The following is a 19702-nucleotide window of genomic DNA, read 5'->3' as shown; positions in this document are numbered from 1 at the left end:
GGCGCCGGGGAGGGCGGCGGGGCCGCGGGGCGGGGCCTGCGGCGGGCTGGAGGCGGGGCGGGGCGCAGGAAGCCGGGGCGGGCCGGCTGGCGCGCTCAGGAAAGCCCCGCGCGGCGCGGGCAGGACGGGCGGCCCGGGGGTCCCCCACTTCCCGCTTGGGCGCGGGCGCGGCGAATGGGCCCGGGGCGCGCAGGTAGGACGCGGGGCCCGCGCGCGGGGCGGAAGCGGGGCATCGGCCCGGGGAGGGGCGCTGCCGCCGGCGGGGGCGGCAGCGGGGACCCCCGGGGCCGCCTCGACCCCATTGGGGGCCGCCCGGAGCCCGCCCCTCCCCGCGTCTGGAGCGGCGGCCGGCTAGGCCCGGGTGGTCGGAGGCCGGGGTGGGGGCTGGGGGGGCAGCGGGCGCGCGGAGCCGGGGACCCCCGGCGCGCCCCCTCAGACTCGCGCTGACCCGGAGACGCCAGGGGAGACGGCCCCTCGGGGACTCGAGGACGTCGCGAGCGTGGGGTCAGGCGGGGCTCGGGCCAAGCAGCCCCCTGGTCCCGGCGATCACCCCCTGCCCCGAGCGCAGGAAGTGGGTGAGGACCAGCGGTCGGGGGGAGGGGGAGTTCTGGAAACTGAACTTGGTGATCCGGTGGAGGCGTCTGGGGAACCCGGGTCCCGTGGACCCTTTCTCTCCTTATTTGAATCTTGGGTAGACCCAATTATAATAGGGATCGAATATTTACTGGACTCATTTTGTACAGGTTCTGTCGGGAACTTTGAAAGTATTCTGAGTTAAATCGCTAAACAGCCGTTTTGGTCAGTGCGATGTGTGGATCATCCCGTTTTTCAGATGAGGACGCTGAGGCCCCGGACAGTTTAGCTAGTTTGCCACAGATGAGTCCTGCCTGCGAAGTGTGTGGCAGGATTCCAAGCCGGCGGCCTGACGCCAGAGCCTGCTGTCTTCCACCTGTCCACGGTATTTGTCAAACTATCCCATAAACAAATTATCCAGGGGATTTTATTAAAAGGCAGATTCCTAGGCTGCCTTCAGTGAGGTTCAGATTCAGTAAATCCAGGAATCTGGATTTTAAAACACACATACACACACACAATTTGGATTTCTTAGATCAGGCAAGACTGAGGACCAGGCAAACTCAGTGTCCCTGCTGTTGGGATTTGCCTAGGGCTCCTGGGCCAGCCCTGATCCTGCTGGAGTCCTAGCCCTTCACTGTTCTCCCCCAGCCCTCTGTGAGGTTCCACCCCTGTAGCTCCTCCCCTAAGGGTGGCCTTTTAGAAGCTTGGGTATTTCCTGGGACATCAGTGCCTTTATTAAAATCCTGAAGTCCCATGGGGAGCCTGAGGGGGAGGTATACTTTTGTCCACAGTCAGGGCATTCAGGGTCCTGCAAAGGCCCCTCAAACAGCGTGGCTACAGGTGAGGATGCTGGCGTGTTGGGACGTGGTCCCACCCCACTGACCCCACTTCCTGGCCTGGCTTGTCCCTGGCTCTGGGCGCACAGATCTGTCTAAACACGCATGTGAGGGGAAGAGAGCTTGGCCCCCCTGGGTTTGGTGGAACATTTCCTAAAAGGGAAGGACTGTCATTCTGAGCAGCGGGTTTATAAAGGGACTGACTGCGCTCCCAGAAGTAACAGGTACACACGTGTCTTCGGGCTGACACTCACTCACAAACATGTTAGGGGCAGGGGACACAGCAGTGACACAGAAGCAAGGGCCCTCGTGGAGCTGACAGTCTAGGGAGGGAGGTGACTTTTGAGTTAATTGCTCCAGTGGTGCTGGGGAGGGGGGGGGAAGCCAGACATGGATGGGAAGGTGGGTCTGGCCACCTTGTGGAAGGCCTTGAATGCCGTGCTGAGGAGCATGGCCTGGTGCACTTCACCTTTGCCTGAGTCCCCCAAAAATCACAATGCAGATTCCTGGGCTCCACGGGGTAACTCCAGAGCCAAATCTGGAGGGAGGCCATGGGAAAGGAGCAAGGAGGGAAAGCAGCTAGTAAGTCAGTCACCCTTGGTTACCACACACCCGGTTACCAGCAGGTCTGGGATGACCTGAGGATTTCCAGATTCTGGGCAGTGACTCAGTAACTGATGTGTCTTATACAGCACGATCCCAGAGGTGCAGAAATATCAGGCGGGGGCAGGGAGGTGGTCCCCTGAGGCAGTCAGTTTCCTGCTGCTCTGATTTAGAAACGGAGCTGAAATGCAAGTGAGGGCAGAGCCTGTCCTGGACCCCTCCTCTCCCTACGTCCCTACCCCTCTACCCCCAGGACGGAGGAGAGAGTTTGGGGTCAAGTGGCCCACTGCCCTCAGCTGCCTTTGATGGTACCTGGGAGCCAGGCAGGGACAGAAGCCACCCCGCCGTGCCCCCCCCCCCCAGGTGCTTCACATTTGTCAAGTTGGACTTTCATGAGGGTTGAGGACATCATGTCTTTTAAGATACTTGACACAATTTCCAATGCGTAGTACGTTGCAACAAATGTTCATGACTCTTTTTGCCCATTAAGAAGTACCGCTTGGAGGTTAAGAGCATGGACTCTGGAGCCAGATTGCCCAGGTTCAAACGCTGGGTTTACAATTGACTGATTTCTCAGGACCTCAGTCTCCCCATTTATGAAATGATGGTGACTACTTTATACCACCATGGTGATGATTAAATGAACGAATAACTGTCAAGCGTCCAGACAGTGCCTGGCATGGAATGAGCACTATGTGTTTGTTAAGTAAATAGATGAACTCCATTGGATGGGATTTAATCTACCCATTTTTGCCAGGGAGGAAACAGACCCAGGGATGTGTGCAGTGGCCTTGGCATCTGGGAGTGACAGGGAAGGATTTGAATCTGTTTTTCTTTCCAGCCTGCGTTCCTTCCCATTGTGCCAGTTTGCTCGCGTTAGCAGGAGGGACATCTTTCTGAGCATTCCTCATGGCCAGAGACCTGGCTGGTCACTTCTGGCCACAATTCCCCTGGCTAGGCTAGAAGAGAGGCCAGTGGCTTGCCTGCACATCGTATGAACTTGCCCTTGCAAGAGCGTGGGCCAGAAGCCCAGTGGAGACTGAAGGGTCTTGCAGTGGCCAGGGCATCCCGCATCAGACAGGTTGTGTCCCTGATGTGTGACTTCCAGGAAGTCACTGCTTCTCTGATCCCAAGGCTTAGAGAAGAGCCCAGGCTTGCAGACCCTGGGGGGGTGCAGTGGGGGAGGGCCCTGGGTTCAAATTTAAACCTTGCTATTTCCTATCTGTGTGATCTTGAGCAAGTTGCTGATCCTCTCTAATCCTCAGTTTGCTTGTCACTAAAATGGGTATTTTGGAGGGGGATTGTTCATGAGATAATTTTCTTTTTTTTTTTAAAGATATTTATTTTATTTATTTATTTATTTATTTATTTATTTAACAGAGATAGCGTAAGTAGGCAGAGAGGCAGACAGAGGGAGAGGGAAAAGCAGGCTCTCCGCCGAGCAGAGAGCCCGATGCGGGGCTCAATCCCAGGACACTGGGAGCATGACCTGAGCCGAAGGCAGTCGTTTAACCAACTGAGCCACCCAGGTGCCCCATGAGATAATTTTCGTAGGCACCTTGCCCACGGCTCAGCGATTGCTGTTTCTCTTCTTCTTAGGACAATTACTTCTCCATACCTAGACCCTGGCTTGCTCATTCATTTCTTCGACTATTTATCAAGCACCTGTATGTTCCAAGAGTTCCCGATAGAGCAGTGGACAAAGTCTTTGCTTTCCTGGAGTTTCAATTCTAGTTGAGAAGACAGGCAATATGCAAGCAAACAAATATAGGCAGATGTACCCACCCCCCTTATTTCTAATGCTGAAATCTGCAGGCTCTGGAAACCGAAAGTTTTTCCATGACCTGATGGGAAGCAAGACCTGAGCTGAACTAATCACGAGGCATTTCGGTGTGTTTGTTTATCATCCCTGACTCGAATGCTTGTGTGTCTCGCTGCCCAGGAATTAATGTGAGCGATCCAGGGAGTGCTAGACCCATGGCCAGGGTGGGGCGGTGGGGGGAGGGCTGGGGGACAGGGTGGTTATGTCAGGTGGGATTTTATACCGGATGACCTTTCTATAATTTGAGTTACTGTGAATTCTGAGACCTGCCCAGCCCTCCCAGACTTCACACAGGAGAACAGGGACCTGCATATTCCGTCAGGACCAGGAGGAAAAGTGAAGCAGGGGGAGGGTGGACTAAGGCGGGGAGCCTCTGTGAGGAGGGACATTTAGGAAGTTGCAGGGCAGAGGCCTGGGGAAGAACGGGCCAGGTGGAGGGAACCACAGGGAACGTCTTGTCCACCCCACTGACCCCACTTCCTAGCCTGGCTTGTCCCTGGCTCTGGGCGCACAGATCTGTCTAAACACGCATGTCTTTGCCTTCCCAACAAGTGGCCGTGCCTCTGGGAGATTTCAGGTTTGGTTCCGACTGACTCATTCTCACCCTAGGGGCCCACGTGGCATTCTTGAGGTTGCTTTAGAGATCCACGGGCTTCGCTCGAGCAGGCCTGGGCGCCGACTCACTGGAGAGGATCACCAGCTGGGCTGGCATCTGAGTCCCCCTCTCCCGCCCCCCCTGCCGCCACCGCCTCCTCCCCGCCACAGGGAGAGAGGGAGGAGGTGGGTCCATGTGAGGGGAAGAGAGCTTGGCCCCCCTGGGTTTGGTGGAACATTTCCTAAAAGGGAAGGACTGTCATTCTGAGCAGTGGGTTTATAAAGGGACTGACTGCGCTCCTAAAAGTAACAGGTACACACGTGTCTTCGGGCTGACACTCACTCAGCAAACATGTTAGGGGCAGGGGACACAGCAGTGACACAGAAGCAAGGGCCTTCATGGAGCTGACAGTCTAGGGAGGGAGGGACTTTTGAGCTAAGACCCGAGGTAAAAGGACATGTGGATTTCCAAGAGAGTGATTCCGGCAGAGGGAGCAGCAGTGCAAAGGCCCTGGGGTGGGAAGAAGCTTGGTGTGTCTGACCCCCAAGGAAACTGCTGGGGTTGGATGGAATTGAGCAAGACAGAGAGGGATAGGAACATGGGTCCGGGAGGTAGAACAGAAACCAGATGCCCGCAAGTATCTCATTCACCTTTTAAAATGAGCTTACAGAGTAGGAACTACTCTCATCCAGACTTTACAGATGAAGAAGCAGGCACAGAGTCGTTGAGGAACTTGTCCAGGGCCACACAGGTGGCAGAGCACGGCTGTGAACCCGGCAGCTCCACATCCTCGGTCTTTACCACGGTGTTTGAACACATCATGTCGATGTGGTCAGGCCAGGATGGTGTTTCAGGCGATCCAATCATTGTACGCATCATTTTACCAACAAGCGCCTTCCCGGCTGCAGACAGTGAGGGCACACCAAAGCACGGGGGTGGGGGCTGTGGAAGAGGACCCCTGTCCACATCAGGCACTGAGCTGGCTGAAGGTGGGTAGATGAGCGGGTGCCTCCCCATTTCCCCGAGGAGGAAACTGAGGCTCAGGGTAGGGACTGATCTGGGTGACACAACTCCCAAGAGGCAGAGTCCGGACTCAACCCCGAGGCTGCTGACCCGGGAGCCTTTGCATTTAACTGCTGTTCTGAGCCCTCCAGCCCAAGGAGTAGCGTCTAAAAGAACTACCTTTCTTGGTCAGAAGTGAGGGAGCATAGTCTCCATTTTGGAGAACTGGGGTAGCCCCGAGGTTTTCCTGAGCCAGGAGAGTGTTCTGCCTTTTCGACAGGAAACGGAGCTTCTCTGGAGAGGAGAGACACCAGATCTCTGGACGGGCAGCCCTCCAAGCCCAGGGAGCTACAGCCTCTTAACAGTCTTGCATCTGGAGATGGAGTGTAGGCCTTCCAAAAGCCACATTTTCACAGCTGGACAGCTCTAACTGGGAGAACATCTTTCCTGAGATTTAGCCAAATTAACTTTCCAGTAGCATTCACGTTTCTGGCTCTGGTTCTGCCCATCGGAAGTTGTAACCAGCTCCCTCCGACCTGAGCCCAGTATTTCTCTTACTCGGAATACAGAGTCACAGTTCTCTCAGTCATTCTTCCTGATTCAGGGAATTGTAAAGAATTCAGTCTGGCTTTAAATATGATCCAGTTGGTCAAAGTCAAACCCATTGCCTGCCCCCACCCCCAAAGCGTGCCCAGTCACGGGGAGGGAGACTATCACCTCCTTGGATTTGGAGCCCATACCTCTGTTGATACAACCTGCAATCATGCTTGTGAGTGGCCACATCCCCCTTGGAGCTCACACTGGGCTTGGCAGCTAAAACCTCCAGATCTCCTTCTACATTACTGTCCATCAAAGTTTCTTCCATTCTGAGACTCCTTGTTTGAGACTAACACTTGTTTTTGGCCTTTCTTGTTTTGTAGTAAATCTGCTTCAGGCTAAATGGCTATAATTTTTTTTCCTCTGAGTGCTCCTTTGGCTTCATTCCACGGGTCTTGTTACACAGTGTCATTCACTACTAAAATAATTTACAATTTCCCCTTTGATTACAAGATTTATGCACTTCAGACTTTTTTTAGGGTTTGTGGATTTTTTTTTAAAGTGATCTTTGTTGTTGGAGTCTAAATTTGTTGTGTGTGATTACGGGATCACTGCGGCCGCCCCTGGATGGCTGCCTCCTCTGTCCACACAGACGCGTGAGTAAGACACAGTCCCTGGCCTGGAGGAACTTCCCGTCTGGAAAAGGAGAGGAAAGAAGGCCCAGCTCACTACTCCTGAGACTGGCAAGGATGTTGGGACAGAGGGACAGCCAGGGGACGGGCTGAGGAAAGAGCAGGGTTTGAACAGCAGTGTCCCAATATTTATGGCTTGTGTGATATCAATGATGGAGAATTTGTTGAGGTCCTTGTAAGATTCCTCTGGTCAGTTTTTCTGTATGTTCTTCTTGCATTTGAAAGGATGTATATTTTCTGGTGGGTGTAAAGTTTTACAAATCTGTGAGATCAAACTTGATCATTACATCATTCATATTTTCTGTTTTTGTGTGTTTTTCTCTATCTGATTTATTTCCCGCTCTGATAGAGGATCTGTTCATTTCTCCTTGACCTTTTCTTGAATTTTTTTTTTTTTTTTTTGCTTTATTTTCAAAGCCATATTGTTCGGTGCATATAAGTAGAATATATGAGTAGAAGGAGGCTTCATGATTTTTATACCTTCTTGGTGAATTGCTCCTTTTATCATAAGACAATCATCTTTTTCTCCTTTATACTTTGTTGCTTTGAATTCCATTTTATTCCGTATTCAATCCCTATACCTGTTCTCTTTATGTGCATTTTCCGTGACTCTTCTTTGACCCCAGTCTTGGAGCTACATAAGTTGGAAAAAAAAAATGTACATCTCAGTCTCAGCTCAGCAATCACTTGCTCTGTGATCTGGGGCAGGTCCTTTTGCCTGTTTGGGTCTTATTTTCCTTATCCATTAAATGGGACTATGACTCACTTTGCTTCTCTCATCTCCAGTTTCTGTGAAAATAGCTAGAATCTTGGATATGAGACGTGCTGCCGACATCCCTGTGCACGGGTTAGTCACTGGGTGTGAATATGGGCCGGTATTCTAGGCAGTGAGGAGGGCAGGAGTGGAGGAGGACCTGGAGGGAGGGGGGACCGCACCCAGAGGGTGAGGGTCGACTTCACTGCGGCCGCCCCTGGATGGCTGCCTCCTCTGTTCACACAGACGCATGACTAAGGCACAGTCTCTGGCCTGGAGGAACTTCCAGTCTGGAAAAGGAGAGGAAAGAAGGCCCAGCTCACTACTCCTGAGACTGGCAAGGATGTTGGGATAGAGGGACAGCTGGGGGAAGGACTGAGGAAAGAGCAGGGTTTGAGCAGCAGGGTCCCGCGGGGGGTGGCATAGGAGGTGGGCACTGAGAGGGGACACTGTGGCACATTTGGGGACAGGTGGAGCAGGGCTGGGAGAGCACATGGTTGGCAGGGCAGCGTCCTCCCCTATGAAGGAGGAAGGCAGGGGGTTTGCAGAATTTTGAGGATCCTCCCTTGCCCCTGGGATGCTGCTCAGCCACAAAGAGCAGGTGATGGGCGGGGCGGGAGGTCTCCAGCCCCACTCCTCATCGCCATGACAGCCGCATCCCGTGATGAGCAAGAGGTAATAGGGACAGAGGGCAGGGGACGTTTGAAAAGGCAACCCTTTGCCTTTAGGGATGCCGGTGCGCAGGGAAGCGGCAGGGTCCCACCTGTTGCTGCTTGTGCGTCTTGTTGGTGGCATCTCGGGACACCCACCCACCCTGGAGGACGTCAGCTGGTGGTGGGAAGCCAAAGAGGGACCACAAATGTGTGGTGTGGGTTTTGAAACTGGGACTGTTGTCCAAATTTTAAAGATCAGGAAAATAGGCATAGAAATCTGGATTTCTAGCTTCTTTTTTGAAACCGTGAGAGACCTAGAAATGCCCAGGCCTTCGCGGATGTGGCAGAGTGGCGGCTGCCCATCAGGACTGGCCCGGGACCCACTGTGCGGTCATGTGTCATGTCATATGGGTCTGTCATTGTCATGTGTCTGAGTTCCCTTAGATCCTTGAGTCGCCTCTGGGTGGGGGGTGGTGGTGGCTGTGAGCAGCAAGAGCAGAGGCAGGTGAGTAGAGGGTCGGTGGCCCCAGGAAAGGCTAAGGGGGGCCAGAAGTGCTGTCCAGAGCGGACTGCAGGTTCTCTGGGGGCCCTGGGGGCCCTGAGCCTGGAGGGCACGGCCTCTCTCCTCCTTTTTCCCTTTCCCCCTTAGTGCGGCTTAAGTGCAGACGGGCACAACACAGCTTCGTGACTTTTCCTGATGTGTGCACATGGGTGTAGAACGCCACCTAGAAACAGCTTGACCAGCGCCCCAGAAGCTTCCCTCCTGCCCACCCCCCTATTTCTTCCCCCTTGCCCGCCAGGGACACCTCCCTCACTTCTGACCCCAAGATCAGTTTGTCTCCTTTGGAACTTCTTGTGAATGACTCCGTTTTGCCCTTTGGAACCCAGCTTCCTCTTCCTTCCTTCCGTGTGCCCCTGTGAGACCTGACGTGGCTGTCATGGGCACTGTCGTGTCCTCAGGGTCTCAGAGCCTTCACTTGGTGCTTGGAGATGAGCTTTTGCCTCCTGCTTCATCCCCGCTGTCCCAGTGCCTCTTCCACCCCGCCATGGTCTTTTCCTCTCCTTGCAACTACCCGCGAGGCAAGTGGTTCTGCCCTCACTGCACAGATGAGGAGACGGAGGCCCTGAGAGGACCCCCAGCTACCAAGGCCTGTCAGAGGGTCAGGGCAGGGCCTGCGCGCTCAGGCCCAGAGTTAGGCCTCTGTGTCTCGGACGCTCCAGGGTCCCTGCCCACGTGAGTGGCCCCACCCGTCCATGTGTCCCTGACCATGCCAGGAATAATACGGGGTGGGGGGCTGCGGACAACGGGAAGAGCTCCGGGGAGAGACCTCTCCCCCCCAGTGCCCGTCTGCAGACAAGAAGTGAACTGGGAGCTCTTCCCTGTGCGGACCTGGTTTGCCTGGCTTTGGGTTGGCCCAGGGGGCAAAGTCCTGGTCACTGTTGGGAGACAATTTCACAGATGAGGGCTGGGCCAACAGGGCCAGAAACCATTTCTAGCCCAGTCGCTTCCCGCCTTGTCACCTTGGATGATTTCGGAATGCCGCTGCGCCTCAGTTTCCCTCCCTGCAGGGAGAGTGTTGGACCACATCTTCTACATGGGGCTTGCCAGGAGGGACAGACAGATGTGCACAGAAGGAGCAAGCTTGTGGCTGCTTCCTCTGTGCCAGGCTCTGGACTACAGACTCCAGAGCCAGAAGGTCTGGGTTCAAATCCGGGCCCATCACTTACTAGCAGTACATCCTTGGGCTGGTTCCTGAACCTCTGGGCATCAGTTTCCCTGCATCTGCCGTGGGGATGATACTGCACCTGCCGTATTCTTCGGGTTGAAGTCAGGGTTAAGCAAGTCGGTGAAGTTTAAGTGCGGGGCAGAGTCTGGTGTGACTGAGACTGAGGCGGGTCAGTCTGGGAGGTGGGGGTCGAAGCCACGGGCAGAAGGGCCCAGGGTATTGTCTCTAACGGCTGGAGGAACTGGGGACGCGCAGGGGCATTCATGGTGCCTTCGACGGACCTCAGGAAGCAGGCCCGCTGGGAGCCACGGCTGTCACCAAGACAACCAAAATCTAATCAGTGTCCTGAGGCCAGGACCATAATCATGGTAATGCCCCGATTACCAGCTCTCTGCAGTTAGTTTCCCCGGGTGGCCAGGTTCAGGGCCTGCATTAAGGAATCTAAGGAGATTCTGAGCCAGAATTGGTCAGTGTTTATCCGGCTGTGAGAGACGGATAATTCCAGCTTTGGGGGGAGGGGGGCTGTGTCCCGGTCTTCATCAGGGATGGCTGCATTCAGCAAATACCCCTGGCCCCTCCACTGTGTGCTGAGCACATACTAGGTTCTAGGGCCCCAGCAGCGAACAGGGTGGTGGAAACAGCCTCTGGCCTTGTGGATGCTGGCGTCCCAGGGGGCCCTTGGACAATGCACAGGACACGTGTGCATGTCGGAAGCCACAAGGACTAAGTGCTGAGCAGAGAAATGGGCTTGCAAGTGACGGGGATCAGCTGCTGCTCCTGACCACGTGGTGTCTGGATGCGTGAGTCCCTCAGGTTCCGCCTTCTCCCTGGGGCCTCTGGGGACCTTCTGAGGATGGGCATGGCTTCCAGGCTCCTCGTGGGGCCTCCCGCCTCTGCAGGGTTCTCATTGGCAGCTAGGACTCAGTCTAGGTACAGCCAGCATGACTGTCCACGCTGCCATAAAGTGGCCGGCCTGGCCCCAAGACGGTGGTCCTCAGCCCCCTCCTGGCTCTCTCAGGCAAGGCTTTGTCTCTCTCTGCACAACCCCCTGGGCCTCAGACATAGCTGATGACCCTCAGGCCTGTCTCTAGCCCGAGCCTTCCCCCGGGGAATTCTCGTTCATTCCTCCAGGGACACCTGACGCTCAAGGGCCAGCATGGATCTTCCCCAAACAGCCTCTTACCTTTCCTGATGCTGTTTCCCACCCCCCACCCCCCCGGCAGGCCTCTTTCTCACACGGGGCCCTCCCACACTCCACGGCAGCCTGACACATGGCAGCTCCAGTCTTCTGGTGGCTCAGGAACAAACGAGAGTCATGCTCCAGCCCGATTCATTCTCTGCCCGAAGTCCATTCTGTCAGCGAATCCCGTTGGCTCAGCCTTCGGCCGATCTAAAAGTCAGCCCTTCTTGCTGAGCGGGGGTGCACAGTAGGTCCGCAGGAAGCCTGCTGGATCCCGTTGGCCGAGGCTGCTGAATCTCACCCCCAGTGGGAGTAGGACCAGCCTACCGCCACCCGTCACGTCCACTCGCTGGGCCGAGAGCCGAGGAGGCAGAGGCCAGGCCATTTTGGGGCCTGGGGCTGGCCTGCATCACCCGCTGGGCGGGGCCACTGACGTGGCCACCGGTTCTGGGAACCCCAGCCGGGCAGCAGTTCTGGGAAAGCCGCTGCTCTGGGGAGAAGTGTGGCCCTGGCCCTGTGCCAGGGCAGCCCAGCTGTCCCAGAGGACAGAGGAAGCTCCAGGCCAGGCTCAGACTGGAGTCGCAGGGGCCAGCAGCTCCCCAGAGAGGCCACCCCGAGCCCCCACTGTCATTGGCTTTCTCTTCATGTGCGCTTGTCATGGGACTGGCTGCATCCTGTCTGCCCGTCTAGCCCCCCTTCAAGCTGGTTTGCGGTCAAGAGAGGGAAGAGGAGTGGGGAGCCGGAGGCCCTGCACCCCGTCGGGCTCAGGAAGAGCCGTGCGGCCACTTCCCGACTGCTGCTGGCCTCTGACATTTCAAGGCTTGCCACTCACGGCCTCCCAGATACAAAGAGTAAGTTAAGGGTACCTCACTGCCGGCAGGAGGGTTTTCCCACGTCTTGCTGGCTTGGACTCTTGCCGACTGCAGCTTCCTCCCTCCCTGACCTTGGCTCTGTCTCTTGCCATCTCTAAACCTCAGTTTTGGCCCAATAGCACCACATCCCAAGGTGGCAGGGGCTGCATTTCAAGAGGCAGCAAAATCAGGGGTCAGGCACGTGGGTTCTGGAGCGAGGCTGCCTGGGTTCACATCCTAGCTCTGCAACTTCTCTGTGCCTCAGTCTCCTCATCTGTAAAATGGGGGTTTTAATGGTGCCTACCTCATAGAGTTGTGTGCATAGCAGTTACCATAAGCAATAGCTTGGTACCCCCTGTTTAAAAATAGATTTTAGAATTTGTTATTCTTGACTTTTAACCAATCACTCATTTAATAGATGTTTACTGAGCACATACTATGTGTGTATGAGGCACTGTTCAGGTCCTGGGGACAAAGCAATGACCATAAAGCTCTGTCCTCACAGAGCTTGGGGCTTGTATTCTCGTGGTGGGGAGACAAACAGTACCTAAATAGACAAATAATTTAAATGTTACAGATGATCTTTGACACTCCCGATGTCATGAACTAGCAGCAGAACAAAAGGGTCTGTTTCACATTTTGCCGAGATGGAATACCTTTGGGTGAATCACTTAGGTCCTTTGCCTATTTTTCTTAAAGGGACCTTTGTCTTATTGATCTGTAAGACCTTTTTATATATAAAGGCCATTAACCCTCTGCAGTGTAGATTGCTATCTTTTTCTGGTCTTTGCTTGCTTTTTTTTTTTTTTTTAATGGTATACTTTGACCTGGAGAAGTTGAAAACATTTTTGCCGTCAGATCTTTCAATCTTTGCCATCTACATCCTGAATTAAGAAGTCACACATGTAACCTCAGCAATATGATTAGAGATGGTGATAAGTATATGACAGAAATAAACAGGGTGCTGTGATAAGCAGTAACGGGGAACCCTCATTAGGTGGGGTTTCTGGGTGTAAAGGCTCGGAGCGTGTCAAGGTGTTCAGAGGCCAGTGGGACCGAAGGCTTGTGGGGGACCGGGAGGCGGTAGAAGGGAATGGTGGATGCGTAGCAGGGGCAAGATCATTAGGGGGCTTAAGGTTTTTTTGTGTTTTGGTTTGGTTTGGGTTTTGCATCTTCTTACACTTTTTATTCTAAGATAATTGTAGACTCACCTGCAGTCGTAAGAGACGATAGAGTCAGGTTCCCCCAAGAGTACCCGTCTTACGAAACTGTAGTACAATACCACGACCAGGACAGTGACACTGAGATCATCCCCTGAGCTCGCTCAGAAGGCACCTGTTTTACTCACACGCATTCGCACATGTGCGTGTTTGTGCACATGTGCGTACGTAGTTCAGTGCAGTTTCGTCACATGCTCAGGTTTGTGTCTCCAGCACGGCAACCTCGATACCAGGATCCCTGTGTTGCCTTTTATAGCCACACGGACCTCCCTTCCTCCCCGCCAACAGTGAATCTGTTCTCCATTTCTATAATTTTGTCATTTGAAGAATGTTACATAAATGGAATCACACAGGGTGCGCCCTTTTGGATTGGCTGTTCACTCTCGGGCTTGGATTTTATTCCGAGTCAGAGATGCTCGACTTGGATGGGCCATGAACTGCAGGCATCTATCTGTGCGCCCCTGGGTGAAGGCACCCTTCGGGAGTCAAAGGCCAATGAAGGGCAGGAGCACAGAGTTCACGGCCTGGTTTCCGATTTTAAAATGACTCTGCGTGGAGAAGAAATGAAGTGAGTCATGTCTGCAGGAACTCCTAACTTCCTCCCTGCCCCACACCCATCATTCTCTCAGCCCCAGACTGGGCTTTTGGAAAATCTTGTCACTGTTCAAACCCTTAAAAACTGCTCATTGCCTAGAAGAGGGGTCCTTACTTCGGCTGTGGGGGTGATCTACGGACCCCTAAATTGGAATGCAAAATTTAATGGGTGCGCTCTTCTCGAAGGAGGGATTGGAATTTGTATCAGATATTCAGATGGGTCCATGATCTCCAAAACATGAAGGACTGTGGCTTCTAAACAGAGATAGGGGTTAAGAGCTGAGGCCCCAGAGCCCAACTGCCCCTGTTCAAATTCAACGGCCGCCACACCTCTGCAACCTCAGGCAAATCACTTAACCCTTCTGTGCCTTGGTTACCTATTCGGAAAATGGGGGAAATAATAGTACCTACTCCATAGGACTGTTTTGAGCATCAAATGAATGAATACAAGTGCAGTGTTTAGAAGAAACATGGCATGCTGTAAATATCGTATGTTTGTTCAGTGAATGATGAGGCTGTAGGGGGGCAGAGCCTTTAGGCAAAGCCTTTCTAGGCCCTCTGGGATTTTTCAGGCCCTCTCTGTGTCGGTTATCATCCTCTAGACTAGCTTCATTCAGATCAGCAGGGTTTCTTCCAAAGGGATGCACAGGTGTGTTTGGGCACTGTCACCTCCCTTGTCCTGGCTCTCATATCTCTGTTAATATGACTTTCACTGGCTTTTTTGTCTGTTTGTTTTTTTAAGCTGCTGCCTCCCCTCTGGCTTGTGGGGAGTATGTAAACAACAAAAGCCCTAGGTCTTTTCTGCTGTTCCTGGTCCTGTGCGGGGTGGGCAGCTGATGTTTGAAATTGACAAGCAGGAGGGCCAGCTCTCCCTGGCTTATTTCATTTGTCTAGTTGGGTTCATTCTGTCGTTCTGTCGTTCGAGGAGAAGGTGAAGGCACTGATGTATTGGAATGCACTTTAGGCTCAGAAGCCAACAGACCTGGGTTCTGATTCTAGCTCTCCCCTCTTGGCAGCTGTGGGACCTGACGGGCAAGTTACTTGACCTCTCTGGCCTCAGTTCCCCCAGATGGAAAGTGGGATTAACAGGCCATCTTGCAGGGTGTTCGGGCAGATTCAATAAGGTAATGCTTCTAATGCGCTTAGCTAAGTGACAAGCACAATGTAGGTACTTGACAGGCGGGATTTTGTTTACACGAATCTTTGGCTTGACCTAAGGAAACGGTTTCCAGTCATCAGTTCTGCTCAGCCTCGACCTGAAGATGAGCATCTGCGGGGGGTGCGGGAGCAGACGGTGGACTAGCCTGGCAGAGAGAAGATGTGTGCAGGGCATCGCTGTTTGGATTGGCAATGGAGCCTGGGGTTGCCTGCCAACTCCAGTGGGTCAGCACTCCCATGACTGAGAGTGTGAACTTGCAATTATTTTCTCTTGCCATATGCTTGGCTCACGCACTTGGTAATTATTCCTTTTACTTTTTTTATTTGTCTGCATCTTTGTCCTCCATCCCTATGACATTCAGGGAGGCTCTTCTGTTACTGCACATTGCGGGCTGTGATTTCCCCTGAATGCAGCACCCGCTTGTCCGTGAAGCCAGCTGGTGCGTGCGCGTGTGCACGCAGGCGGTTATGGGCATCCGCATGCACATATTTGGATGTGCCCTCTGAAACAGATCAAAGGTAGCAACCCTGACTGCTATAGATGGGATGTTTTAGTCTCCCCTGCCTGGGTGGCTTGACTTTATCATAATAGCCCTTCTGCTGTGTGCCCTTGTACACGTTACCTTGCCCTCTCTGTTTCTCTTTATTCAAAATCGGAGCTAAAGTGACACCTTTGCTTTTTCTGCCGCAGGATGCTGTAGGCATGTGTGAACTTGTCAGAGGAAAAGTTACCGGGACTTTGTAGAGGACACCAGCGTCATGGGTCCACCACCACATTCCCACCCCTCCTTCCTTGCTCTTCACTGTGCCTCTTCAAGAGAAGTGAGTCGGGGCTTTGAGCAGATCCCGGGTTCCCCCCCTGGGGAGAGTTTCCAGTCCCGTGCTGAGCCCGTTAGAGGCCCCACATCACGTCCAAGATGACTTTATTCCACAAGCACTGAGCAGGTGCTGCGCGCCGGGCACCGCTGTAGGTGCTAGGAACTCGGCAGCGAACAAGACAAAGGCTGGCTCTTGGGATGACAGACAATTGAGAAAGAGCAGCCCTCCCACACTGTCCTCACCTTTTGCCCCCACACCCTGCCCCGCCCCCGGCATGTTTTGTTTTGAAGAGCATAGGCCAATTCTTTTCTAGACTCGATTCTTCTCGATTCTCGGTTAGGTTTGATGCTTCCTTGTAATTTGTGCACTTGGGGCAGGAACACCGGAGAAGCAAGCTGTGTTCTCGGGGGATAGTTTCAGAAAGCTCCTGACCTTGATTTGTCCCGTTTCTGGCGATTGGTGGAGGTGTGTCTGCCAGGTTTCTGTACCTAAAGTTATATACAATTGTATCTCTGTATAAAGTATTGTGTATAAAGTATAGAATGTTGTGAAGTTAATAAGTATTTTGACTCACTAATGAATAAGCAACACGAGTCTTGTGGGGAGATACTTAGAGGCTGCCTTGGAGACGTGGAACTGCCCCCTCCCCCCCACTTGCTGAGCAAAAGCAGGACAGACGCCTGCACCCTGTTTAACTCCAAGAGTTACAATTGGTTGCTGTATATTTATTGCGATGCTTCAGTTGTGCCCGTTTGAGCCGGTGGACTCCGTTTTGGCTGGCTCTGTCTTTTTTGACGAGTCCCCACCGTTCTTGGGGCGCGTCCTTACTTTCTGACACAAGGATTCCAGGCTTATCGTGCACCTTCCCTGCTCCTGGGGTCAGCCCCTTCTTCAAGGAGCCCTCGTTCCATTCGGTGTGGAGCAGTGCTCAAAGCCAAGACCTGCGCGCTGGGATGGCACGATGATCAGGTGTAACACACGATCCTAGACTGGGTCCTGGACTTAAAAAGAGCATTATGGAGGCAATTAGCAAGGTGGAAATAGGTAGGGTCTGTGATCCGATGAGAGTAACGCCTCAGTGTTAATTTCCTGGTTTTGACGGTTGCCTTGTGGCTCCATAGGAGAAGGAATGTCCTTGTTTTCTGAAAGATACACCGCAGTATTACGGGGTAATTTATCCGTTAAGGACAGATGAATACATAAAATGAATAAATGAGAGAGAGAGAGCGCGAAGGACCGCAGGAAGAAACGTATGGAGGTGGGAATGGGTTCACTGTGTCCAAAGGGCAGCAGGAGGAAGTGAAGATGTGCGGGTGGGAGGAGCCCTGAGCACAGGTGCTGGGACAGGTGGAGAGGGAGGCGGGGCGCGGCCCGGGAGGTCCTGCAAGTGGAGAGCTTCCAAGAGGGGCATAAAGCCCTTCCTGTGCTCCAGACACTGGGTGCAGAGTGCTTTGGGTACACACCTCACTCCCTTTTTGCAGTACACCTGTGAGATTGAGCTCAGTGGAAGATAGGGTAGCTGCTTAACAGCACACAGCTACCAAGCAGCAGAAGAAAGCCTGGAAGCCAAGATAGAGACCCAGGAGGCGGGGGGGGGGGGGGGGGGGGGGGGGGGGGGGGCGGAGGGCTGGTGATCTCAGCATGGCCGGGACCATACCTCAGTACCTTGCCTTTTAGAGAATGCCTTTGGCATTCTGTGCCAGGAGTGTTGCGGGAAGAAGTAAACACTCCCTGAGCCCGTGGGAATCCACTTCTGAGCATTTTCCTTAACAAGAGTGACCGGTGACTCCTTGGACCGTGACTGTGTTACCTCCTTTAGCGCTCACAAGACCCCAGTCAGATGGGAGCTGTTATGAGCGCCTCTTTACAGGGTAGGAAACTGAGGCACAGAGCAGTTTGCTCAAGGCTCACAAGGAGTAAGTGACAAGAGCAGGTGTTTAAACTTCAGGAAACCCACTACACAGCGTTGTGAGGAGGGGTGTGGAGCAGTATTTCATGGCATAGAAATAAACAGGCTCTGAAATAGCAGACGTTGTACCAGCCCACGCCGTCCAACTAGATATGCACAGAAAAGACTGGAAACGGATGCAAAACGATCACCCGTGGTGTTTTCCCAGGTGATGGAATTACAGGCATTCTTTTTGCTTGTTTGCTATGTCCCTCTTACCTAAATTTTCCACAGCGATCAAATGTGGCTTTTGTAATATGAGAAAAGATCAATAATATACCTTTAGAAAAAAAGAGAGAGAGAGAGAGAAATAAGGGGCACCTGCATGGCTCAGTTGGTTGAGTGTCCCACTCTTGATCTTGGCTCAGGTCATGAGCAGGTCATGAGATCGAGCCCCGTATGGGGCTCTGTGCTCGGCGGGGAGCCTGCTTCTCTCCCTCTGCCCCTCCCCCCGCTAAAATCCATAAATAAATCTTTAAAAAAAAAAAAGAATAAGCTTAAGGCAAGGATCAGAGAAATGTGTGGCGATGGTTCTCCAAGGATGGGCACAGTCGCCGTGTATAACAACAGAGTAATAACAATAATAAACAAAGGCTAAAAATCCAATGGCGGACACACAGGGGGATACTATGAATTTGATGCTTTGGATTTACAGTGGGATGGAATGATATTTAGCGATATATTAAATAATTAAAGTTTAAGTTTTAGTAGGCAGAGGGTGCTGCTATTTGGGTAAATAAAATTCGTGTTTATCTCCCTATTTGTATAGATACAAATCTGGAAGCATTAATAGGAATGTGTACAGGGGTTATTGCTGGGCCTTGTGATTTTGGGGGGATTTGAATTGTGTTTCATTTTGGGTGTCTGTACTTTCTGATTCTTATTCCCCAGTCATGTCTTATGGGATGCCATTAAGAGTAGGGGGAGGGCACGATTCCATTTATATGAAACACAAAACACAAAGGTAATCTGTGGGGTTAGAAGTCAGAGTGGAGGGGAAATGACCCGAGGGGGAATTGCAATAAAGCTCAAAAGCCCAGGAGCATGTAACAAGAGATGCTCATTTAGCTCAAGTCCGGTGGGCCAGCTTACCTGGGCTTGACTGAGCTCGCTGGGCTCCCCCGTGCACCTGTGGCCAGCCTCGGGTCGGCTACACAGCTCTGCTGAGCTGCTGAGCTCACTCACATGACTGGGGGTGGCTGCTTGTTGCCTAATGCGGAATGGGGCTGCTGGGACTGTTCCATGTCACCATCCTCCCGCAGGCTAGCAAGGCCGTGTTCTCAAGGCAGTGGTCGTGCTGCAAAAGCAGGCTTCTACATGGCGCCTGGGTGGCTCAGATGGTTAAGCCTTCCGCTCAGGTCATGATCCCAGGGTCCTGGGATCGAGTCCCACATCGGGCTCCGTGCTCCTTGGAGCCTGCTTCTCCCTCTGCCTCTCTCCATCTCTGTCTCTTACGAATAAATAAATAAAATCTTAAAAAAAAAAAAAAAAGCAGGCTTCTACAATGCATCCATTTGCTAATATTCGGTTGGCCAGAGCTAATCACATGGTTGAGCCCATAATCCAAGGACAGGGGCGATCGCCCTCCCCAGAGGGGTGGTGGTGGTGGAGGCATTGAAATGTTACATGGATCCAGGAGGGGTGTGAGGAATTGGGGCCATTGATAGAAGTCTAACACACTCAACACACTCAAACATCATTTTTATTGCATGGATATACCACCATTTATTTAACCAGCTCTATAAGGCTAAACAGATTAACATCTCCAAAGTATATTTCAAGGAATCTTTTAGGGGTTTAATTGGAGTTTTAACACACACACACACACACACACACAAATCAAGGTTGAGTAGGGAAATAAATTGGTAAGTGTTGGGTTAGATGAAGAAAAATAAATTTCTTTGCTGCAGGACTTAACAGAGCCTCTATATTGTAAATGTGCGTTATGAACTTCCAGAAGTTCGAGGGGTTGCTTAAATTTAGTAGGTCGTGGGTTTTTTTTCAACAAGTGTCTCTTGGGACAGGCATTCTGTGGATCTCATTCTGGGCTTTCTGCATCTGCGTTGTTTCATGATTAAAGAGATAGATAGATAGATAGATAGATAGATAGATAGATAGATAGATAGATAGATAGA

The 19702-nt window shown here is 52.6% G+C and overlaps 1 protein-coding gene across 10 annotated transcripts in view; it reads left to right on the top strand.

Moving 5' to 3' along the window:
• Positions 1 to 88: 88 nt before the first annotated feature.
• Positions 89 to 19702, top strand: part of IL4R (interleukin 4 receptor) — a 38989-nt gene continuing 19375 nt past the window's right edge. For 2 of the 10 annotated variants that reach the window (XM_034989035.1, XM_034989030.1), the window contains exons 1-2: positions 3492 to 7510; positions 11668 to 11828. The gene's annotated coding sequence lies outside the window, so the exon portion shown is untranslated. The other 8 variants (XM_034989029.1, XM_034989022.1, XM_034989021.1 and 5 more) reach the window with 7 other exon arrangements.

The sequence above is a fragment of the Mirounga leonina genome, unplaced genomic scaffold (assembly GCF_011800145.1).
Source record: "Mirounga leonina isolate KUSES-001 unplaced genomic scaffold, KU_Mleo_1.0 Mir_454, whole genome shotgun sequence".
Lineage (NCBI taxonomy): Eukaryota > Metazoa > Chordata > Mammalia > Carnivora > Phocidae > Mirounga > Mirounga leonina.
Note: the sequence above shows the minus strand (reverse complement) of the source record. Positions and strands in the feature narration are given on the sequence as shown.